Raw genomic sequence first — 12,830 nt, forward strand, 5'->3', positions numbered from 1 at the left:
CATTTATTTAGCCTAAACCCCTAATTTTTCATTAAGAATTTCACTAAGCATGTAAAGTATCTTGATCAAATCCATCACTATTTCTACCTCCCCTCTGATTCCTCCCCTAACCCCCTACCACTTTTCTCTCCCAACTTCAAGTGCTCTCTAAGAAAAAGCAATTCACTGAGTTCACATAGTGCTGCGTGCATGGGTAGAGAATCAGTTCAGCCTGGCTTTGTTTACTGCTACTGAGCTAGATCTCTTAGAGTCTGACACCAGGTGATTACATTAGCAATATTTAAGCACTGCACAATTTTGGAGAAAAAGAGTTTTCTGACAACAATTAACTCAGTGAGTATAGCAGAGCTTAAGACATGTTTGTGTTGAAATTTCCTGGCTTTCCCATGGTTGATCTATGTGCACAAAAGTGGGTACTGTTGACTCTGAGCTCCAAGATTCAAGGTCTAGGGAGAGTGACTGAGGTAAACATAAGATTGGCCCCGAGATAACACAGAAATCACTTAGTCTGGTGTAAAGGATGAGTGACATCACCCATGTAAGGATGGGTTTTATAGCCTGGAAGCAATGCTCAGGATTTAGAGGGGAAATAGTCTAGGAAGTAAAACATAAATTCTGGAAGAGATGGGGGAAGTCTAGCTCATCCAAGAGTAAGAGATACTAAGTCGTAAACTATACCCATTCCCAGAATTCCAGGAGGACAACAGGTTAAGCATCTCTTTCCTCTGAAGAATGCTTAGGAGTTTAGCTCTCCTGCGTTTTCCATTGCTTATCTATGTGCACAAGGACTTTTTGCCCTCTACAACCGGAATGACTCTTATTCTGAGAGCCCTCTTCCCGAGATATTTTAAGGCTTCTATTACTGCTGTCTAGAGTTAAGCCTATTATTTCTTGAGGACCACTTCTTCCTGTTTCCTAATTTATCTCTTTTGTTTTGTTGAAGCTTACCATCCAAAAGCCTTGTAAGAAAAGATTTGTGAGGAGGAGGAGGAGGATGTAAAAGGATGTACGGTAATTAATTCTGAGTTCTTTTCATAGAGCATCTCCAGACGGGTGATGTAATAATTATATGGTGGCCAACAGTGCTCTGTGTGAAAACAGTTAAAAAAAAAAAAGAAGTGAAGTGCTGTTTGTCCCTTAAACAATCTATTACCATGTATTACCACATGACCACCATTCTAGAATACCTACTTACCTAATTTTTAGCATTTCTAAAATTAGAGTTGATTTTATATTTACACTGGATGAAGGAGCACCTTTTTTTCTCCTAAATATCATATTAAATAGATGTCATGCCATTGGTTTTGATTCCAAATGGAACGAAGATGGTGTTTTAATCAGCACCTGGACACTTGGACATATAAAGGGCTCTGAGACTCTCTTTCCAGGTCCCCACTTCACACCAGTCTCATGAGTGGCCCACGGCAATGCAAACAGAAATCTGATCAAGAAGGGGGGAAGAGGTTGGGAGAGGAAGGAAGAAAGGAAGACAGAAAGATAAAGAAGAAAGAAAGGAAGGATGGAGGGAGGGAGAAAGGAAGGAAAAAGGAGAGAGAGAGAGAGAGAGAGAGAGAGAGAGAGAACTTTGCTGAGGCAAAGAAATTGAGCTAAGAACTGATGGTGTTAGATGCAATAATAGAAAACCTTGTAGAGCTAGCTCAGGCAGGATTATTATGGGTGGGTAAGGTTAGCTCACAGACGTCCTGGGCAACCACACCAGGAAGGGAAACAGCTGATAGCAGCTTGAATGAAGTCAGTGAGTCGAGCATTTTCTCTTTTCAGCTCCTTTTCTCTTGCAGCAGAATAACAGTGGCATCCTTTGCCTCATCCAGGAAGAACCACATAGTATATCAGCCTCCATTTTCCCTGATTGAAAGCCCAGCCAGATTGGACTTTAATCTCTTGGGTCCACTCAGAACTTCCTGGGAGACCGAGAGTGTCCATGATCAAATGTCTGTTTCTGAACTAATCTGCTACTGCCCTCGAAATGAGATTCTATCTCTAACTGCTTCTCTCCTATATCACTAGCAGAATGACTCTCTGACTCTAACTGCTTTTATCCAGATCTTGGTTGCTCTCAAATCTGTTTACTAGTGTTGCTACCCAGTATATTCTGGTACCCTTCCTTACCTGCCATCTTGCAGCTGTTGTCCTGCCTGTGGACAACAAATGAGACTGCTAATAGCCACGTCCATGCCCCTTAGAGACACTGTCCCTTATCCCATTCAACTCTTAATTGGGACCTATTATATCTCCTTCCTACTGTGCAGTCTGTGAACAGTTAAATATTTCAACATTTGTGGCTATCTACAGGAGGCAGCTGAGCATTTCTTCCATTCTCTCATTCCTTATCAATAAAATTAAGAAGGAAGAGGAGAAGATGAAAAAGAAGAAAGAGGGGGAGGAGGAGAAGAAAGAGGAGGAGAAGGAGAAGGAGAAGAAGAAAAGAAGAGGAAGAGGAAGAAAAGAAGAAAAGAAGAGGTGGAGGAAAAAAAGAAGAAGGGAGAAGAAGAAAAGAAGAAGAGGAGGAGGAGGAGGAAGAGGAGGAGGAGGAGGAGGAGGAGGAGGAGGAGGAGGAGGAGGAGGAGGAGAAGAAGAAGAAGAAGAAGAAGAAGAAGAAGAAGAAGAAGAAGAAGAAGAAGAAGAAGAAGAAGAAGAAGAGGAAGAAGAAGAGGAAGAAGAAGAAGAAGAAGAAGAAGAAGAAGAAGAAGAAGAAGAAGAAGAAGAAGAAGAAGAAGAAGAAGAAGAAGAAGAAGAAGAAGAAGAAGAGGAAGAGGAAGAAGAAGAAGAGGAAGAAGAAGAAGAAGAAGAAGAAGAAGAAGAAGAAGAAGAAGAAGAAGAAGAAGAAGAAGAAGAAGAAGAAGAAGAAGAAGAAGAAGAAGAAAAGAGTTCCTCTCAATTCCTTTTCCTACCTAGTAAGCACATAGGTTCTTTCTGGGGAATAATCTCATCTGCTCTCTTTCTCTCATTTGGTGTTACATTCAGAATGTCTGTGTAACCATTAGTGGCAGGTTAAGAAGCAGAAAGCACAAATTGCTTTCCATACTCAAAGATTCCCCAGGCAACCCCTTCGCATCATTGATACTTCTGTTCCTCTACTACACTCAGATGCATGAGGAGCAGTGTGCTGCTTTCAGAGACGCCCCCCAATTTATTTCACTTCTTTTTCATGCCAGCCAAAGAGTAAAGCCAAGAAGGGGTGCGATAAGAGCACTGGCTGCACTTCTAGAGGACCTGGGTTCAATTCCCAGAACCACATGGTGGCGTATACTTGTCTGTAACCCCAGTCCCAGGGGATGCTAGGGCTTTAAGAACAAAATGCAGATAAAACACCCATATGTATTTAATTAATTAATAATTGTAAAAGGTCAACACAGTACTTTCTTTGGCCTTTCTAGGCTTCCGTTTCCTCAGCTTGGTGTGCAGACTCACAGGAGAGCTGGTGACTCCCCTACTGTCACTCAGAGTGTTTGTGGTAGACCACCTTGAAGCTGAGGTTGGGGACAGGGAGTAAGGTGGAAATAGTTTCTATTTTGAGTGGAGGAGAGTTAAAAGCAGAAGTGGGGAAACTCTGACCTGCTCCTTGGCCCCCAACTTTCTCAGCCTCTGCTGCTCACTGAGTCTTACTCATTACACTTTCCAACAGACTGAGGGTCCTCTAGGGGACGGGATGTTTCCCCTGGGCGTGGGACCACCAGCACAGTCATTTCATTCAAAGGCTGAGGATGGGACAACTGCATTCGAGAGAAACCAGGGGTCCAAATGGAAAAGTTGGTCTTTGTTCCATTCGCTTCCACACGAGGGTCACATGAGTCTCTCTTCATGAAGCTTCAGTTCACGGTGGTGGGCTACAGCATCCGATTCAGTTTGTGTTCTAGGTAATGTATTCTGTGGAGAGTGCATAGAAAAAAGATAAACTCTTTCCTCTGATACTTACATGACTTCCGTGATAGCTACTTTTAAAAATAATTATTTTTTATTTTTTGAAATTAATATAATATTTCTCCCTTTCTTTTCTCTCTCCAACCATGACATACCACTTTGTTTTCTCCCTCCCTCTCTCTCTCTCTCTCTCTCTCTCTCTCTCTCTCTCTCTCTCTCTCACACACACACACACACACACACACACACCTATGGCCTCTTATTTTAATTACATATCCCTAAATATCCTAAATATATACATTATAATGGCTTGGCCTGTATAATCTTACCTATATACATATGATTTTAGGACTGACCACTTGCTCTTAGATAACCAGTTTGGGGGAGATCCTTCCTGGGAAAGATTGTTTCTCTTACTCTCAGGATTCCTTGGTTGTTTATAGTTACTTGTTTAGTTAGGATTGGGACTCTGGGATTTCCCCCTTCCGTGTTAGCATGTCTGGTGATGTAATCCTGTCTAGGTATTGTTTAGGCAGCCATGTTTTTGAGACTTCCCTATCATTTCTAGAACATACATCTTACAGGAATTTCCTGTCCTTCTGATACTTAAAAGACCATGCCATTTCCCTTCTGTGGTGTTCTTTGTGTCTTAGCTGCAGCAGCTGGGTGGTAGAGGTAGCAGTTGGGGTCTCACCACACCGTTCTTTAGTTTCTGCATTTTGATCCCGTGTGGTTTTCTGTAATGGTCTCTGTCTGTTACACTTACAAAGAGAAGTTCCTTTGATGAAAGGTGAGGGCCACATTTTCTGTGGGTATAAGGGTAAATATTTAGAACGATGCCAGCTAAGTAAGGTGACAATAAAGGTTCTCCTCCAAGATCCATGGTTTCCAGAACCAGGCATGGTTGCCCTCTTGATGAGTAGGCCTTAAGTCTAATTAAAGAGCTGATGTTACCAAGACAGCTGCTTTTATATGGTCCTGAAACTGTTGTTAAAACACCTCACAGCTCACTCTGAGAATACTCATGGCATCTGGTGAGTTCAGACATCCCTTAAAACATGCAGACCACCCTGTCCATCCCCAAGGGTACAAGGGGCTTGTGGTCCAGTTCGAGAGTTGAGTCTGTGTTTCTGAAGCTTCTGGATATTTACTGTGTATTAAGTTCCATCTTCCATGCCATAGACTATATTTACAATTAAAAATATTGTGTGAACCATTGTCTCAAATCCTACAGTTCACTCACTCCTCAGAATCAATGCTTTATTGAGCATTTAACCATTTTAAACCCTGTGATATCCCTCAGGACAATGAATGAATCGAAACAGAACAGTTTAATAACTGCCCAGAGCAAAGAGTTCAGAGGGATAACAGAGAGGAGACATCTCCCCTAGTAAGACTGGATGGGAAAGAAAAGATCTTTGAAGGACGGATCACTCAGAATGGTCTCAATGAGGGAGGCAGGATTATTCAGAAAAAGCATGGGAGTTAATTCCAAGGTTCCAGAAAAAGTCCCAGTGACACGGGGAGGATGGGGAGGTGACAGGTGTCAGTGGACAATCCAAGAGAACAGAGGTGGGAGGGGCTTGAGTAACAAAGTGCTTTACCTTTTAAAGGAAGGAGCAGGAAGTCAGCAGTGGTAGTATCTTTTTTTTTCTTTTTTTTTAAAAGATTTATTTATTCATTTATTATATATAAGTACACTGTAGCTGTCTTCAGACACACCAGAAGAGGGCATCGGATCTCCTTACAGATGGTTGTGAGCCACCATGTGGTTGCTGGGAATTGAACTCAGGACCTCTGAAAGAGCAGTCGGGTGCTCTTAACCGCTGAGCCATCTCTCCAGCCCAGCAGTGGTAGTATCTTGACTGTACTCTCAGAACTCAGTAAACTGAGGCAGGAGGACCTTGAGTTGAGAACCAATCTGGGCTACATAGTAATATCCTGACCCGAAGAAACAAAACAGAAAGGAAGAAAGGAAGGGAGGGAGAAAGAAGGAGGTAGATAAAACCAGTACATGTGTATTTTGACCTCAAAGGGTTTAGAAGCCACAGCTGAAGTCTGTGAACAGCTGCAGGGAAAGCAGAGTCCTAGGCAAGAGAATTTTGTCAATACTGCCAGTCACCCCACCGAAACCAGGGCTCCTTCCCGTTCCCTTGAGCATCAAGCATACAACAGAACCCTCAAGATGAGTTGCTGATTTAACCGATTCCTATTCAAAGGTTCAGCTTTTGGGGGCACTCACGAAACTTGAGCATCTTGTCATCTCACTGAGTGTAAGAGACTTTAAAAAGACCTTGGATTTCTCTAAGATCTGTACATCCTGCTGGTCTCAGAGTACACCTTCACAATGGCAGGAGACTATGTGTTGATGTTTTAGGAGACAAAGCAGCTTGAACTCAGCTGGGAGCACCAGCGTGGCAAAGAGCCAAGACAAGGTTAAATGGTATGTAAGAAACTCCCCGGCTACAGAAAAAGAGAGCTGGTGAGGGATCAGAAAGAAAGTGCAGAAGCACTTCTACCTCACAGCATCATCTTAGACAAATCACCACAACGAAGTCAGCCTCCCAACTAAACACTCAAAATCAAGCCAATGCTGGCTGCCAAGCGTGATACCAGAAAGAAAAGCTGCCTGAGAAGAACTTTGTGTGCAATGATAGATTATAAAAGGTGGGTTACAACTGGCTGTTTGAGGCTCTGCATCTATAGAAAGTCTGTTAAAACCATCCACGCATGTTCAAATCATACTCTGCCATCCATAGCTTCCTTTGAGAATGCTAGTCTCATCCCCCAAACTGTGATGGATGGACAGCAAATATTCAAAATTGGCAAATAATACAACATAATACAACTAGTCTTCCTAGCGAAATTTTTCATTGTTATAGAATCAAAATTTATGCATATATTGAATGTTCATACAGGTTCCAACGACTCAGAGGTGTGTGTGATGCTCTCTCCTTTATCAGAAGAGTCCAGAGTCCAGAGAGATTTTTGTGACTAGCAGAATCATGAGGCTGTTAAGTTAGAACAATTTAACACAAGGTCTATAGTAACAATTCAGTGGTATCTAAATAGGCACTTAGTAAATGGTTGAAACAGATAACTATGATTATTGGTGTTATTTAAGATAATTGAAAGGTCTGTAGGCTAAAGATTGCAATGGTTCTGTGGCTATTGAAGGGACTCTGGCAGCTTCAGTGTGGTGAGCACAGCTCTGGCAGGCCTTGTCCTCCTCCCCAACTTCCTCTGCCTTGCTAAAAACCATTAGATCACATGCCTAAAGCTTGTCATCAATGTCTATTCCTTTATTTGGCTGCTTCCTCTTCCTGAGGCTGACTACCAAGGTCCAGCTTTCAAAGTATTAAAGTCCAGCAATCAAAATCCCCCTTTGGTTCACCTAATTAACATGTGCAGTTAAAATTAAACACCACATTCTGACATGGGGTTTCCCCCCTTTAACTCTATAAGCCACCATTTTCCTATGGGCTACATCTGTTGCTCCTCTATCCAGATGTAGTCCTTTGTCCCTCTAGGACAAATACTCCTGCCCCCTTAAACTTTTTCCCTTCCCCTTCTCCTTCTCCTCATCTCCTGTCTTTGTCTCTTACTCCCTGCCCTCTGTCTCTCTGGGGCAAATAACTCTCCTTTGTGCTAAGACCTTGGTCTTGGAGTCCTGAGCCCATAATTTCCCCAACAGCTATTAATGGCAAAAATTATTCAACTTAAAAAGATAATAGAATTCTTGTAAATGTCTCTCTTTGGGAGCGACAGGGTGGACTGGAGTTCTGAGACACAGTACCTATGACTTAGTTCCACTCATTTCTACCACAAATACTAATTGAGGCCTACAGCAAGAACAAAATGGCTACGTAGCTAAATAAAACCCTTTACTTTGTGTGGGAAAGAAGGAGGACAGGCAAGCCTATATAGCAAATATACTGTATGCCACAAAGTAGGTAAGCATTAAGGAGAAAGTATGAAGAATGTCAGAGAGAACACAATATTGGGGAAGGAGTAAGTGAGAGTTTAGATAAGGTTTCTTGGAAAGCAAGCTTCAGATGCAGAGATGGCTTGGCCATTAAGAGCACTGGCTGTTCAAAAAACAAAACAAAACAGCCAGGTTTGATCCCCAGAACCCACATGGCAGCTCACAGTTAATCCCAGTTATGGAAGATCTGACACCCTCTTCTGGCTTCTTTGGGTACTTCGAAACTGCACACAGAAATGCACTCAGCCACACACAGATACACAGACATGTATAAAGAGAAGAAGCCTCATGGGAAAATCTGGCTTTTCAGGGACAAACGACTGCCGAGGTAGACAGGGAAATATTGGAGTTTCTCTCTGGAGAGGTGTTAGGAACTCAGCTTAGGACACGTTAGGTTGAGATGATTAATAGACACCCAAATGGGCATGTCAAGTAGTTATCTATAGATCAGGAGTCCAGGGGAAATGTCCGGGTTAGAAATGGTCATTTCAGAGTCTTCGGAATATGCACAGCATTTAAAGTCAAGGTATTGGGCAAAACACACGGGCAGTGAGAACTGATAGAACAGAGAATCCCAAAGAGAGACCTCAGGATGCTGAGCCCTCAGTTTGTACGATGAAGAGGAAGGAGATGCAGTCAGGAGGGGGGAACCAGCCTGTTGCGATGTTCTGGAGACTGAGATGAGAGAATACAGGACTGGGGTGAGCAACTCTGTCAAAAGATGTGGGGCGTCAGAAAACACGGACGTGGAAATGACAGCTGTGATGGTTTGTATATTATGCTCGGCCCAGGGAATGGTACTATTAGAAGGTGTGCCCCTGTTGGAATACTTGTGTCACTGTGGGTGTGGGCTTTGAGACCCTATTCTTAGCTGCCCAGAAGCCAGTATTCTGCTAGCAACCTTCAGATGAAGGTGTAGAACTCTCAGCTCAGCCTGCACCATGACTGCCTGGACCCTGTTATGATCCTGCTTTGATGATACTGGCCTGAACCTCTGAACCTATAAGCCAGTCCCAATTAGATGTTGTCCTTATAAGAATTGCCTTGGTCATGGTGTCTGGTCACAGCAGTCAAACACAAGACAACAGCTGACTTGAGCAAGGTGAGGATCATAAATGACACAAGGGATCAGAAAGCTTACTGAAGGGGATTCAGAAAGGCCTGGGAGACTTAGTGACAGCATAGTCAACTCTTTAGAGGGAACATTCTAGACCACACTCATCTTGTAAGTGTCACAGTAGAGACTTAAAGAGATAAAGGGCTGTAGCTGAAGGTGAAAGTAGGTCAAAGAGGGAGAACATTGTTTTCACTTTCAGGTAGTAGAAACAGGATGGACTTGTGGGACTGGGCCCAGTAAGAACTTTAACAATCAATATCACACCCAACACATCAGCCACATCCACTGATATCTTTCCAATGATTTGAACTCACCGATGCACGTCCCTCAGAAAATTGTCCTGTGTTCCTGGTTCTTAATGCTTCCAATCATGTCACTTCTAACTGCTCATACTGACAAGCCGGTTGACAGTTGATTTTTCTCCCTGTGTACACAATGGAAAGAAATAACCAATACTATCTCCGTGGCATCCATAATAGTTGCTGCCTCTTCGGCTAAAGAATGGCTTTATTTGGGATGCCTCACAAACACATAATAACGGGAATTTTCCACTCCCATATTTCAACAATTAGAGAAATCCCTGATAATTTCAAAACCAAAAGGAAATTTGCCTCTGGGCCTAGACTAAGTCTTCTCTACCCATTTTCCGCTGCTTCTGTTTGGTCTCTGGCTTGGTCCCGAACATTCACTCAAAGTTCCAGTGGCAGAGTAACCGACGTCTCCTCCAAGTCACACGTGCAGCAGGCTTCTCCCAATGGGAAGGGCTTTGACTTCTAGGCAACTCTGCAGTCCCAGCTGCCCTCCCCTGCCCTCACTTTCCCCAACTTTATCACCATTGCTTGCTCACGGTGCTACCTTAGCCAAGTCCTCCAAGTCTTCAGAGTTGTGGTTTCCTGCCCTTTTGTGACACAGACATAATAAACCACTCTTCAATTCTTTCTTGCTGTTTCTTCTGCCTTTGTCCCAAGTCGAAAGTAGTCAAAACTCTGCCAAGTATCTGTAACCCAGTTTGTCTCCCAAGTCAGGAGCCCTGCCTTCCCCCCAGGTCGTATTGTTAGGTCACAAAGCTTTCGTGATTCTCCCTGTAGAGCTCTTTATTACCTTTCCAGTGCGTGCTGAATAGCATGCTGCGTCTCCTTCATCCCGTTGTCTCATTGTGTCCTTTTAGAGCCATTTCAATTCCTTTCCTTGATGGTTCTCTCTACCCTCCTGTCTGTGACTTAAAAAAAACCACTCATTTTGAACAGAGACTAAAATGAATAATTTAGTACTACAGTTGCCTCACAAGACTGAGGTGCTGTCTGACAGAGAAAAATTTCCTCTCTCCTTTCACTTACAGATACCAACACATACATATATTTTCACGTGCTAGACTATAGCAAACATAGCTTCAAATTGTTCATAACAGTGGCCTCATTCTCTAAGTGCTCACCCCGTTAGCAGATGGTATATATTACCTCACTTAATTCCTCATCATATCACAGACCACTGAAAATGTGAAGAGGTTAAGGCACCTGCCTAAGTTTATGCAGCTAATAAATGACTGACTGGGATTTGAACCCAACTGATTTGACTTTAGAGCTTACAGAAATGACTACTCAAATGAGGCAGAGCCCTCTTGGAGGAAACTATGTAAGGGCAATACTCCACAAACCTTAAGGGCAAGAAAATTAATTCCTCCAAAGGCAAGATCTTGATGAAAGTGAGTTACAATATGTCAGTATGGAGTTCTCTGAAGTCTCACAAATTGCCTTAAAATTCATGACAATTTTGCATCCATTCCGTAATATATCCAGATTGCTTTCTATAATAGGAATAGGTAACTCTCCCGGAGGATACAAAAGGCATTTATGAAATGAATGACAAACATTATAAGGAACCTGCTTTCCTCCAAATGAATGTAATCTCTGTGAAAAGTCTCCAAAGACTTTTGGCAGGAAATGTTCCTGCCTCCTTCCTCCTACCAGGACTATCCTCTGAAGCAGTATGGTGAAGGGAAGAGGTGAACACTGGATTGTTTTAACTCTTCGCATTAAAGAAAGCATTACAATAAGGGTGGCACAGAGAAGACACAGTCAGACACATGTATCCATTCTCCATCCTAAGCATCCATGCCTACCTCCTCTAAGACACCACTCGAAAGCTGACGGACCAGAGAAGACTGAATCACAAAGGCCGTTTCCCTTGTTCTTTCACAGAGAGGCTCGCTCGGGCACATGTGGACACATAGAGGATTTTTCTCTAGTTTCTCCCTCTCTCCTTCTTCTTTCTATATTTTTATATGATGCATACGATGCATGATGCATATGTATATGTACATATACATGTATATGTATAAGTATGTGTACATGTACATGTATGTATATATGATGTATATGTAGATGATTATATATTATTACATGTACATGTATAATGTATATGTATATAATATACATGATGTTCATGATGTATATGTGTATGTATATGTATGAGAGGAATCTAGCCCCTGTTGCATTCCCATTTTATATTTATTTGTAGTGAGCCTATGAGAGAGACTCTAGATTTAAGGGTCTGGGCTTACACGTTGCTTGGGAATCCCGTTCTTATAAGTCCCATTCTTACAGTTCTGAGACCTAGTAGGAAGCCAAAGACACACACACTGCCTCTGCAGGCGACAGGAGCCTTCATCCCCATCCCTCTATATTTCCCACTCCTGTTCCAGTGCCAGGAATCTCTAGGACAGCATCTGAACCTTTCATCAGTCTTACCCACTGCTCTGCTCTGCCTCTGTCCTCACATCCTGACAGCTCTATAGCCAGCCATCTAGGAATGTGCTTTCTGTAAAGCCCTTTGGTACCACAACCCTCCACTCATGCGCTGCTCCCAGAGCCTTGTAATAGAGGATAAAGTGGGCATGACCGTGTCCATTTTGTTTATGAAAAGACCCGGATGGAACCAGGATGAAGTGACCTGCCTGAATTAGTCACCCTGTGGCAAATCCAGGCCTCCAAGTGGGCACCTCACCATCTTACTGATCACCTACCCCCCAAATAGATGGATGCTATCAGACTACCAGGGTGCTTCCCTCCAGGTCAAACTGACAACACTAAGAGGAGTGATCATGCATAGCTCATTAGGTGGGTGCGGAAAAGTGGCATGCTGCAGAGTTCTCTGAAATCCTGAAGGAATGAAAACATCAGGCCTCATGCGGTTGACATAACTCCTGCCACATTTTATACCACTTCAATCCTGTCACTGTTCTGAGTCTGGATGCACTCCCCGACTAGCCATCTGCAAGGCAATCAACACAGCCAAACAAGAAGGACGGGCTGGGAAGTCTAACAACCTGGGAAGCTAGGTCCTCTAGAAAGCTGACGTCACCTCTCCAGACTCTGACGTCACTTCTCCAGACTCTGTAGTCCCCTCTCCAGACACTGCCAGCTTCACCTATAAGAGAAGGAAGGGTAGCAAACAAAATAATCCTGAATTTTCCACGAAGTTCTAAATGTGCAAGGTTCTGTTTTACGCATGGAAAATTAGACGGTTAAACATTGTGCTTTCGAAAATCCTCCCTTGTCCTAACATTTCAAAGTTTCATAAACATATTTTCTGAGTCATTTCCCTCTTAGGCTAAACATATGGTCCCTGGTTTTCCAAGAGGTCCTGTGCAGTAAACATAAGCGCTGTGGGTTGCACTGATCTGGGAGAGCGTTTCGGTCAGCAATGCCATCTGCCCGTTTCCACCACCTTCATGTAAAATGTAAAGCAGTCTCCCCTCTGGACAAATTGGAGAAGGTTGCCCTCCCAAGGTCCTGTAAACAGAGCATCGAAATAGGAACTCTCTGACCGAAGGCCAGCTTCCATTTC

At 43.1% G+C, this 12,830-nt stretch overlaps 1 long non-coding RNA gene across 2 annotated transcripts; it reads right to left on the reverse strand.

The window, feature by feature from the left end:
* Positions 1–3,325: 3,325 nt before the first annotated feature.
* On the reverse strand, positions 3,326–12,524 carry LOC120096302 (uncharacterized). Of its 2 annotated transcripts, XR_015635588.1 has the most exons (4): positions 12,310–12,524; positions 10,086–10,203; positions 9,299–9,408; positions 3,326–3,888 (listed from the first exon to the last, which is right to left on the reverse strand). It is a non-coding gene; the product is annotated as an uncharacterized LOC120096302 (long non-coding RNA). The 2 variants fall into 2 exon arrangements; XR_015635587.1 differs by lacking the exons at positions 10,086–10,203; positions 12,310–12,524 and adding an exon at positions 9,840–9,985.
* Positions 12,525–12,830: the final 306 nt, after the last annotated feature.

This window comes from Rattus norvegicus, chromosome 13 (genome assembly GCF_021556685.1).
Source record: "Rattus norvegicus strain SHRSP/BbbUtx chromosome 13, alternate assembly SHRSP_T2T, whole genome shotgun sequence".
Classification (NCBI taxonomy): Eukaryota; Metazoa; Chordata; class Mammalia; order Rodentia; family Muridae; genus Rattus; species Rattus norvegicus.